The following is a 12,717-nucleotide window of genomic DNA, read 5'->3' on the forward strand; positions in this document are numbered from 1 at the left end:
AATTGGTTGATGCTGAGCTTACTGCTATGTAAGCACTCAACATTAATTGAAGGATTTTCAAAGGGTATTTGATCAATTTTAGCTCATTCTTCATCATTTCAAATTTTAAAAAGAGCGAGCAGAGCAGAAGGCAATCTGGAAATCTATTCCAAGTAGTTGCAGAAGATTCTAGTAGCAATCTCACATCCATTCATTAGATTTCACAAGGTATTTATCAAGAGCTGAGTTACACAATTTTAAATTTTTTGTAAACCCTAGTTTCGCATTATGGCATTGAGTTTGAAGAAAGTTTTGAACATTCAATTAGTAAGTAATGAAGTCAAGCAACCCATTTTCAAAGCTATCCTTGACATTGCATATAAGCAAGATCCTTCGAGCACATTATCGATGATTCCATAGAATGTAATAATGGTGCAAGATGTGAGAAAATGCTACAATTGTAAGATATGAAGCATTGGGGATATGGAAATTAGAGAAGCATACAAAAAACTCTATGAAAATGGTTTTTTTGAAAGAAGAGTTCAAAATTGTTAAGAGAAAGGGATTAACATGAGCCCTAGATTTTCCAAATGTGTTTAAGACATAATGGATCTGAATAGTGCTTATCTAAATTCATGATAGTTCATTATGGTTGGACAATGGAGCTATTAAAATAACTAAGAGAATAATGCATAGGGTTACTAGTTACCCAACCCTCGATTGGCCTAAGACACTGAGAAATGATTCAAAGGAAATGATTAAAAAGAATACTAGAGTTGTTTGGAACAAGAGAGACATCACAATAGACACAATCATTGATCCTCTAATAAACTTTTCTATAAGGGTCATATCAAACAAGTTCTATCAATCTAGTAGATGGTTGATACCCTTAGGCTATGAGATAAATGTGGATGAAGCCTCTATAGTTATAAAAACTTTACTTACAAAAGAGGTCGATAAAACTGAAAAGATATTTGGAAATTATGAAGTGGAAAAATCTAAGATCACCCTGGAACTGAAGATTTCTTCAGTTATCAAGAAGAAGGACAAGCTAGTAAAGAAATTGAAAGATAAGTTTGGAGAGGGTGTCGAGGAGGAAGAAGAAGAAGAAGAAGATGATGAAGAACAAGAAGAACAAACTCAAGCACAAACACCTCTTGCATTAACTCAAGGTATGGGAGAAGACTAGGAAGATGAGGAGACTGAAGGTGCCGAGGGAGAAGAAGCTGAGGAAGTACCTACTCCTACCAAGCTAATGAAGAGGAAGGCCAAGGCACAACTTGTGGCAAGGACTAAGAAAATTTCCAAATTAAGTCAACCAAAGCCCATTCCACCTACAACAAGAGCCAACACACATGTAACTACACAAAAGGCCAAGTAAAAGGCCAAAAAAATAAAACAAGGAGGTCAAGAGTAGAAGAGACCAAGAAGGAAGTATGTTGCACAACCAGATTCAGAAGAGGAGAAAATAGAGTTGGATGACAAAAACCAATTTAAGGTGGTGAGTCACAACCCTCTTTCATTTCTTGAAAATTTATGTGAAAATGTTAAGAATAATACAGATCTATCAAGATTTAGTCATGTTGATTTTGATAAGTTGAGTAAAGAGTAGAAAAACCAAGTGGAGGAGGCCCTATATGCCATGATGGAAAAATTCAAGACAACACCACTAGAATTTTCCAACTCTATACCTAAGATTCTATGTGACATGGTTGAGAAAAAATGGCATTATTGTCTAAATCTGGAAAGACAAATTAGGGAGACCACACTACCCCAAGTGTTGCCTAAATTAACCAAGGCACAAATTGCTAAGGCTGTAAAGAAGTATGCAATCAGGTTCACACCTAAATATAGAGTCTTTAGCATTTTACATTATAATATTGAGGACGTTGTCAAAAAGTCAAATATGTAAACTCATTTATGGGCTAACCACAGTAAAGAAAGGAGGACCTGAACCTTCTGAGGTCAAGGATGATGTTGAAGAAGATGATGAAAAAGATAATACTATTGGAGGAGGAACAAAAATGAAAGTAAATGAAAAGGCAATAGTTGAGCCTGAGCAACCAGAAGAACAAAGTGTGCAAGACACACAATTGTCGAGTGTCAGTCCTCCACATGAAACAACTGAGATAGTAATTGTCAAAGATATTTATGATCTTTCAGCTCAAAATATGAATCCCCTTACTAAAGAAGATTTGAAGAAGATATTAGATTAGTCTACACTACAGGCCAAACTTTGTGATAATCTAGTTTTGATAAGTGTAGATGAGCTACAAACATTTGTGATTGATGTTGGAAGGGAAAAAGGTGAAACCACAAGAACCACCTTCTATTATCCCTCTAGTCATTAATGTACAACCTTTGGTCTAAATGCCAAAAGCTACATCTGCCAAGGTTGATAAAATTGTCAAGATTGATACTGTTGAGAAGAAGACAACCGAAGAACAAGCCACCACTGCAAGACAACAAAAAATAGGTCAGATCGACTTATTTGCACCTATAGTACAAGGATAAGGTGCAAGACAATTCATATTTGTAGAATAGGGCAAGCTTAGAGAGAGTGAGCTGACACCTAAGGTGAAGGAACAAGTTTCCATTTAAGCTCTAGTAGCCCTACCAAGATCTGGCACTTCTTCCACACAAACTCTTTAGAAGCCAAGCACAAATACTATTCTATTGCAAATTTTAGTGCCAAGCCCAAGTTCAAAAAAGGTTGAAAAGGTAATTCAATATGGATATATAATCCTTGATGGAGAAATTGTTATAACCAAATATTATTATGATACCATGACATTAGAACAAATAGGCATATTACAGCAAGCCCTAGAAAGGAAAAAGCATCAAGAAATGCTTAGGAGAGAGCATAGGTAGAAGCAGGCACTACAAGACATTAGAGACATCTTTCTAGATGCATTTAGTCTACCAACTCTTGATGAGACAAAGACACTAATGGAACAACTAATAGCTATAGTGAAAGGGCCAGTAATCAAGACCTTGATACTAATGCCAAATTATTAGAATGGTTAGAAAAGAAGTTCCAAAACAAAGTGAATGAGAAAATATCTAGTGACATAGCACTCACATAAGTTGCATTGGCAACTAAGGTTGAGGATGTGAAGAAGGTACTTGACAAAATATTCTCATTGTACACTAAATTGTGCAACCCCTCACTCTTCACCCAAGATACCAGAAGTCACATTCTAAGTTTGAAGAGCCAAATTTTTGCATCAAGTGCAAGACTACCAATGAATCCAGCTCAGAGTGAGAAGCATTTTAGGACATTTCTTCAAATACAAAGTTAGTTATCTATATTGATAGTAGATGAGGCTAACATAAGAGCTAAACTAACTAGCATCCAAGCAACCCTCACCCCCCATATGGAGATTTTGCAGAAGGAGCTAGGCTATGTTGAAACTCTACTAAAGAAGGACTCAGATCTTTCTACTTTAGATGGTCTAGTTCACCTTGCTACTAAGCTTGCAATCCAAATCAAGTCATTGGATGTTGTATGTGACAATTGATATGTAGCACTCAAGATAATATTGGATGTCCATAAATCTTTTCTAGAAAAACATACAATAAGTGTATAGCCCATTGACATAAGTGTCAAAAAGAGGGAGATGTATTTTTAGGGAGAAAAAGATAAAGAGGGAGACATAATTTTGAGAATGAAATAAGAGAATGGGGGAGATATTAATTTTGAGAGAAAGTATACAAGGATTATTAGATGAAAGAGTATCAGCAAAATAGTGCATTGAAGTCAAAGTGTATCAACAGAGACACACTTACTCAGAAGGAGTATAGAATTTTGGTTACAGCAAAGACACATCAACTCAGGGGGAGTTATCAAATTTTGAGGTATACAAATTATTACAAAATTTTGATGTTTTGAAGTTTTTTATATAAGCCAAGTTGAGATATGTTATGCTCGTAAGATTAAGGATGATAATGTATACTCAAGTGTTTTTGACACTAATATCAAAGGGGGAGATTGTTGATCTCAGATTGGTTTTGAGAAGTGAGTGTCAACACACTTTAGCCATTTACTTAGTTCACGCTGAACTAATAGTACATGTGGAGCACAACATGTAAATAATAGACCATGCTGAGTCATAGTGAGTGTTGAGCCCCTCAAGTGCCAAGCAAATAGACCATGCCAAGTGATTCATGAGTTGAGTAAATAGTGGATGCTAAGGAATGAAAGTGCTAATTCACAACAAAAAGATCAGTGTATGCTGAGCATCAGAGACTTCAGATGCCAAGTAAGATAGTTTTGACATATTTGTTTATAAAGGCATAAAAAACTATGTAAACCATTTTTTAGCTGACTTAAGATTGAATTTTGATATTTTGGAGATAAGGACGAATCTCTAATTGGATTCCCTATGCAATTACATGTAGCCAATTAGAAAATGGGAAGGATTAAGTGGAAAAATGGATGAATCTGAGACATAGATTCATACCTAATACTAAGCCACCAAAGTCTTCTTAAGGAGGATGTAACCCTAAACTTTCTAGGAGTTTTGAAGGAGCAAAGAGGATAGTTTGCATGTGCAAATAGAGCTTTCATGGTGATGTAGAAGTTATGAAGTGAAACCACATTGTAGAATCAATTAGAGTAGAATAGAGGATAGAGAAAAGGATACATCAAAGAGACATCTCATCAAGAAGGATTGTAATGCCCCACTCGGAGATCCTTGGAAACAAGGATGAAATACAAGCCAAGAATTTTTTTTTTACAAGTATGAATGCATATGACAACATCATACAGGGATCACAATGATCGCAATGGAAGACTTCACTACCATCTCGGCAACCAACGAATCTCCAAACGCCACTACCAAACTGACACACACAAACAAAGCCAACAACAACAATGCACATGATGAGGGCACAAGAAACAACCACTCATCAACAAAACACCAAGCTGGGGTAAAATGCAAAAACCTGAAATTTGGCTAAGCTTGAAATCCTGAAGCCCTGAAATTTTTTGGAATCCATAACTTATCTCTGAGAGGTCTGAAACCTATCTCAAACGATTTTTTGCATATATTAAAATATATCTTAAGTATATATTTTAAACCCCAAGAGACAAAAACAAAAACACGAAAACTCGATTTCAAGAGAAACTGACAGAATTCAAAATGCAATAGCATAGGGTCGAAGAATGCCCAAAAGGGTATCCAAAACCACTCTCAAAAAGTTTGAATCATGAAGAAAAGTGCCTGCTGCTAGCACACGTAGGTTTTTCACAAAAATCGTGCGACACTTTTTACTAAGGGAGGGCGACACTTCTCCTTAAGGCGTGCGACACTCTTCCAGTGTCGTATGACATATCTCAAGAAGGCATGCGACACTTTTTAGCATCGTACAACATTTCTCAAGAAGGCATGCGACACTCTTCCAGTGTCGTACGACATTTCTCAAGAAGGCATGTGATACTTTACAGTGTCATACGACATAGTTTGCATGGGCGTGCGATACTTTTTAAAGTGTCGCACCATGCCGAACAAATGTTGCCCATAGAAAAGAAAAACACTCCCAGAAGCAAAAAGGACCAAAATAGAGCAAAGAACCTCCACACTAGGGAGTACCGGATCCACAAAGGCTCAAGGAAAGAACTCAAGTGCAAGAATAACACAAAAAGAAGAACATCTATCCATCTAAACTACAACAACAAAGAACACACTGAAAACAACATCGCAGTAAACATAAATAATATCACAATTAGAAAACAACCAAATTAAGTACGCGGTTCCTCCCAACCACCAATAGCATCATAAGACCATCGTGGGTCCTAGCCATCCACCATGCGTAACATCCCAAGCCACCGACCAGATCGTCGATACTATCATAATAGGGACGTCACTACTAAAAACATGCAACAATATAAGCATAAGGAAATCTAACATGCTAGTGATAATGCATAAGATAATCCTATAGTGGATAACATCACCTATCACATGCTAAACAATAGTAAGCAATAGATATACTACTAAAGCAAATCACATCATCTAATCATATGCTAAACATCATGATAAGGGAATGCATCAAATAAAATAACATCATCTAAACATGATATACAAGCATCCCAATGAAAGCATAAATCACAAGAAAGCATACTCCGAAACCCAAAGTACCAAGTGAAGACATCCAACAACGGTTGCACTAGGACAAAAAATTGTCTTTGTACATTGATCCCTAGCAGTGGTGAAGGTAGCTACGCCTCCCAACCACGCGGCACCCATAGGTCCACACCCACAGTGTTGATGGAGATAAAGATCCAACCAAAAACACACAAAAACAAAATCCATGGCTAACACTCACACCAGATAGTATGATGGCTAAACCAAGAACCTAAGACAATACAAGGAGTATAGGTCTTGGTTAGACACTCAAAAGGCTACTAAGTAGGGGCTGACATCATGGAGAGTCGCTTGGCATCGAAAAGCCCAATCTCGGATCTATGTAGCTCAACTCCCTCAACGAAAGGCCAATACACTGTGTAGCTCAACTCCCTCAATGGAAGGCCAATACACAAAAGTACCATTTTATTATCTTAAGTTTTATTAACAGTCACACATTTTATTTAGTTATCACTTATTTAAAACTTCCTATCCTCCACCAACCCTATGGGACTAAGATCACCAGGCTGCGAGATAGAAGCCCCCTCTATATGCTACCCTACCCTACCCATGCTCATCCTATGACAAGTGCTCATGGGCATGCATACTCCAATCCCAATCCCAATGATCATAACTTTTGAAAGTACCATAGAAGATCGAGCCTTGCAAGTCACTCGATAAATGTACGTGGACGTACTCATGTGTGGCGCACCACCATCATGAAGATGATAACACAAGGACAGGAATGAGAACACAATGCAAAGAAAACACCCAACTGAAAGCAACATGGGAAGGACGGATTCTACATGAATCCCAAAGCCAATAAAATCATACATCATGAAATCACTCAACTGGCCTCAATATGAGAGTATGGATTCTACACGAATCCCAATGATGTAACAAGACCAAACATCATGAACTCACTCAACTGACCTCAATCCAAGAGTATGGATTCTACACAAATCCTAGCGTTCACGAAACAAAAGCAAAAGTCCAAAAGAAACCATAACAAGTAACAAATCACTCAACCGAACACAAAGTTGAGAGTATGGATGCAACAGGCATCCCAATGCAACATAAAAGTACAGGAGTGGTCTGACTAATATCCAAATGGATCATCCAAGTCCACGACCCACATTGTGCCAAGAAATCCCAAGAAAATAGGGCAACACGCAAAATGAGGTAAAAACTCCAAATTTTAGAAAAATTTTAAAATTAAAACCCATTTGACCTTTGGGTTCAAAAAACCCAAAAATCCAAAAATAAATGGAATCAAACATTGTATGCAAAAAAGGCCAGCATAACGGCGTAAAATTCCAAACCCTCATCCCAAAAAATAGGGAAATGTTCACACCCACCCAACCGAGTAGAACTAACATACAAAAATGGAGGGGAACACTAGTTCTCAGCCTCCAACCAAATGGCTACCAAAAACAGAAGTAGAAATGGAGCAAAAACAATAAAACAAGAAAGCCCTACCTCACAACCAAAAGGGAAAAACGAAAATCTAAACCATAAAATAAATATCCTGCAGAAGTAGCTAAAAATCATGGTAATCCAAGGTTTCGCCAAGCTGGATCCAATGAGCCCAACCTCACGATGATCTCACGCCCGTAGCTCCCACAACGAACAAAACAGTAAATCCTCATGAAGAGCATTTTGGGTTTTACTCTCCAACTTTCCAATTCAAAAGTGAGAAGTGAGGAATTAAATTCCTCTTTGGATATTTATTCACTTTTCGAGTGAATAATCGATTAGGGCAAATAACCAGCCAACCTAGTTAAATCCCGAATCGACCCAAATGAAAATAGGCTATTCTTATAAATAGGAATTCATCTATGCCAAAGCTACCAGAAATTAAAATAAATCAATTAAAAATCCCAAAAATCCAAAAACACATAAATCTCCTAAACAACTTTCTCAATAAAGTGAAACTCTAAATGCACAGACACGCTCACTGGTCTAATCACAAATGCAAATGAGTTCAGATTTAATAATCACTAAAAGGTTTAATTTAAACACTTAATAAAGGATACGTCAACCATATAAGGACGACATTGGTAAAATATGAATGGCTGAATCACTAACTCCATGTGCCACTGCCAGGGATATAAATCCTGCACACTAAACAACACGATCAAGTGCAATTGCATATAATAACATAGCCGAAGCAATAAATGCATTAAATCACCTAATTTAACCATTTAATTAGTTATATTCAAATAATCTATTTACATCACTCACATTTGCATAGAGCATAACAACGTAGGAATGAAGTAAATAACCATAGCATTAAATCCATCACATAACATAATCAGATGTATGTCCTAATACTAGATAACTAGATATCATCATAAAACACACTGTCATCTCAAAATGGCATCATCATGCAATATGATTAATTGAACAACATAGTAGTCTAATATTTATGATATTGAAATCAAGGTGTAACATCTGACCCTCAGGTCATCTCAAATATAAACATAACATGAGTAACAATTATCTCTCTAATCAGAAATATAACAAGGTAAATGTCCGCAATACCTAACCAAAGAATCCAACATGAACAACACATTCTAATTACTTAAGAATTTAATAAGGATTGATTACTCTACATTAAAAAGGAACTTAAAACACATAAGCAAACACAGTCATAAACATGACTAACCACTGCTACAGGAACCTAGTCCAGTGTAGCATGGTAATAGAACATAGTGCAATCTCTGCACACATCTCAGGGTAATCACGGAACAACCTCATGATACCACATTGATCTTGGTAACCACTGGCACAAACCTTAGTGAACCAAAATCACATCATAATCTCATAGATCAGTCAAAAGCATAATCAAAGCAATTGATGCAAAAACATAAATCCAAACACCTCGACAGTGTAGACCACTCAAGGTCACAAACTGGGTCCCATCACAACAAAAGATTAGTAAGGTTGTATCCATCAGGACGACTTACAAAAGTCAAATGGGAGAGGCACTACAATGATCAAGAGAACATTGTTAGGAGGCGATCTGTTATCAGGCAAGCAAGTGCCAACTATAGAATCTAGGCTAAGACATTCTAATAGGTGATTTTAGTCAAATCTCTTAACATAGTAGTCCTAACAGGCTGTATGAAATCCTTTAATAGGGTGCTTACTTAGTTGTAAGTTAAAGTCCTTTAACCAAGCACACTTTTAATAGGTTGTTGAAATCCTTTAACAAGGTGAGACCTAACAGTCATTGTAAACCTTTAATAGGGAAGACCTCTCATAGGTTAGATCATATTTCATGATCAAAACATTGTAACCTTCATTGGATGCACTTTATTGTTGTAGTAGTGAAGATTTGTGGGTGTGATCCCCACCCTAGTTTTACCTTCTCACTTGGAGAGTTTTTGGGTAATCATATCTAGTGTTATGTGTGTAAATGCTTACATGTTGACATGATTTAGATGTTATTTTAGTTTACTCATTGAATGCACAAGATGGATGTGTGGTGAAATTTTTATGGGTCCAAGTTTGAACTACTGATTCACCCCCCCCCCCAGAAGTTTACCTTTCCTATTGTAATTCCAATAGGATTATATCAGTATATTTGAATAAATGGTTAAATTATGTGATTTAATGCATTTATTTCTTCAGTTATGTTATTATATGCAATTGCACTTGATCATGTGTTTTAGTGTGTAGAAATTATATCCCTGGGAGTGGCACCTGGAGATAGTGATTCAAGTGTTCATTATTACAAATGTCATCCTTGTATGGTTGATGTATCTTATTTAATTGTTTAATTCAACTTTCTAGTGATTTTATTAAATCCATAATCATTTGCATTATGTGATTAGACTCGTGAGTGTGTCTATGTATTTTAGTAGTTCACATTGTCATGAAGGTTGGTAAGGGAATTTATGTGATTTTGGGTTTCTAGGATTTATTTTAAGTATTTTTAATTCCTAGAAACTTTTCCATAGATGAATTCCAATTACTTGGAATAGCCTATTTTCATTTGCGTCGATTCGGAGTCTAGCTAGTCTAACTGGCTATTTGCCTTAACTGATTATTCACTCGAAAAGTGAATAAGTATTGAAAGAAGAATTTAATTCCTCACTTCTCACTTCTGAAAATTATAAAATTGAGATTTTTTTTGATAATCCTATTCAGGAGGATCACATTTTTGTTTTTTATGAGAGCTGTAGGCATGGGATCTCTGTGAGGTTAGTCTTGTTGGATCCACCTCGGGGAGACCTTGTTATGCTGTGATTTCTGGTAGTTGCTGTAGGTTATTTATTTTATTATGTTGTTCCCTATTTCATCCCTTTTTGTTGTTAGGTAGGGCTCTCCCATTTTCTTGTTTCAGATTAGTTTCTAGTAGCTATTTATTAGGAGATGGAGAACTAGTGTTCCCCACCATTTTTGTTTGTTGGTCTTGCTCGTTTGGTTGGGTATGAATATTTTCCCTATTTTCAGAATGAAGGTTTGGGTTTTTGCACCATTATGCTGTTTATTTTTGCATATGGTGTCCGAACCCAAATTTTATTGGATTTTTATGGCTTTTTTGCCCTAAGACCAAATGGGTTTTATTTTGAAGTTTTCTAGTTTTGGGGGTTTTACCTCATTTTATGTACCACCTAGCTTTCTCAAGTTTTCTTTGCATGATGATGGTCATGGACCTGGATCATCGGTTGGGATGTTAGTTAGATCATTGTTTCACTTTTATGTTGCATTGGGATTCATGTTGCATCTATACTCCCTACTTTGCATTCGGTTGAGTGATTTTATATTTGATGTTTGGTTTTTTTGCATCATTGGGATTCATGTAGAATCTATACTCCTTGATTGGGACTAGTTCAATGAGTTCATGATGTATGATTTTATTGGTTTATTTTGATTCATGTAGAATTTATACTCCTAAGCTTGTATTTGGTTGAGTATTATTTTTTCTTGTGTTCTCATCCAACCCTTGTTTTATGATCTTCATGATGGTGGTGTGCCACACACGAGCATGTACACATGCATTTGTTGGGTGACTTGCAAGGCCTAAACTCCTGGTTGTATTATAGTGGAGTTATGTTCATTAGGGTTGGGTTGGGAACTTGTATTACCTTTGGGCATTCATCATGTGATTAGCATTGGTATATAGTGTAGGCATGTGGAATGGCTTCTCTCATGTACCTTGGCCTAGAAGAGGTTGACAAGGTAATGTGAAGAGGTTCTAACAAGTGATAACTAAATAAATAAATGGGTACTAAAGCTAATGAAAGGTAAGATCTTAAAACACCTGGCCTCTTGAGGGAGTTGATTTAAGGTGTGTGTGTTTGGCCTCCTTAGGTAGTTGATTGAAGGTACAGTATCTAGTCTCCCATAAGAGTTGATCAAAGATACATTATGAATCTAGCCTCCTGAGGGAGTTGATCAAAGGCTTGAAGTACTTGCACTATCCAATGGAAAGTAATCACACTCCACTAAGTCCATACATAGTTAACCCATAGAGTGTCTGACTAGGACCTATTGCATTTGTATTATCTCATTATCTTGGTTTCAATCCTCCTTACTATCTAGCATGAGTGATAGCCATGGACATCTGTTTTATGTGTTGAATCTATGAGTTTCACATGGTTGGGAGGCATAGCTACCTTCACTAGTACTGGGGACCAATGTATAGAGACGATTTATTGTCCTAGTGTGACCATTGTTGGATGTTTCACTTGGTACTTCGGGTTCTAGATAATGCTTTCTTGTGATTTATGCTTTCATTGGAATGTTTGTATATCATGTTTAGATAATGTTAGTTTATTTGACTCATTCCTATATTGTGATGTTTAGCATATGATTAGATAGTGTGATTCACTTAGTTGGACTATTTATTTATTATTGGATTATCATGCTATATTTCCTATTCTTATTATGTTATTATGCTTTAGTAGTGACATCCTCATAAGACAAATTTGACTATCTAGTTGGAAATTTGGGATGTTTTGCATGGAGGATGGATAAGACCTTCAAGGTGTCATGATGCTATTACGGTTGGGAGGAACAAGGAAGTTAGTTCAGTTGTTTTAGTTCTTTACAATGTTGCTTCCATACATTGTGATGTTACTTTTAGTTCTTTTCCTTCATTGTTATTTTTAGATGGTTAGATGTAGTTTCTATCTTTCAAATAGTATGTTTGTGTGTCTTTGCCTTGATTTATGGATCTGGTACTCCCCAGTATGGAGGAAATTAATTTCTTAGCTTTTAACCTTAATGTTTTCTGGCTTGTTGTTTTGGATCCTTACACAAAATTTCACTTTCTCATGTGAGAGTACAAAATTTTGCATGGTGTGCTGAGTTTTCTCATTCAGTTCTTGGTACTTTCTCACGCAAAACTCCACACTAGTTTTGGGTGTTTTGGCTATTGGGCCAAGCATTTCCTCACACCATTTGGTGCATTTCCTCACATGAAAGACATTTTCTTGCATGGCATACTATACTTCCTTGCATGAAATTATGTCAGTTGTTGTCCTCGCATGAAAATAGGGGGCATATCCACTGGTTTTTGGGGAAAACAACTTGATATTTTAAGTACCCTTTGGGTTTGCCTAATTTTCCTTGCTTCAATATACCTACAATTCTTTGTTCT

This window comes from Cupressus sempervirens, chromosome 11 (assembly GCF_028749045.1).
Source record: "Cupressus sempervirens isolate cs-2001-9-10 chromosome 11, ASM2874904v1, whole genome shotgun sequence".
NCBI classification, from domain to species: Eukaryota; Viridiplantae; Streptophyta; class Pinopsida; order Cupressales; family Cupressaceae; genus Cupressus; species Cupressus sempervirens.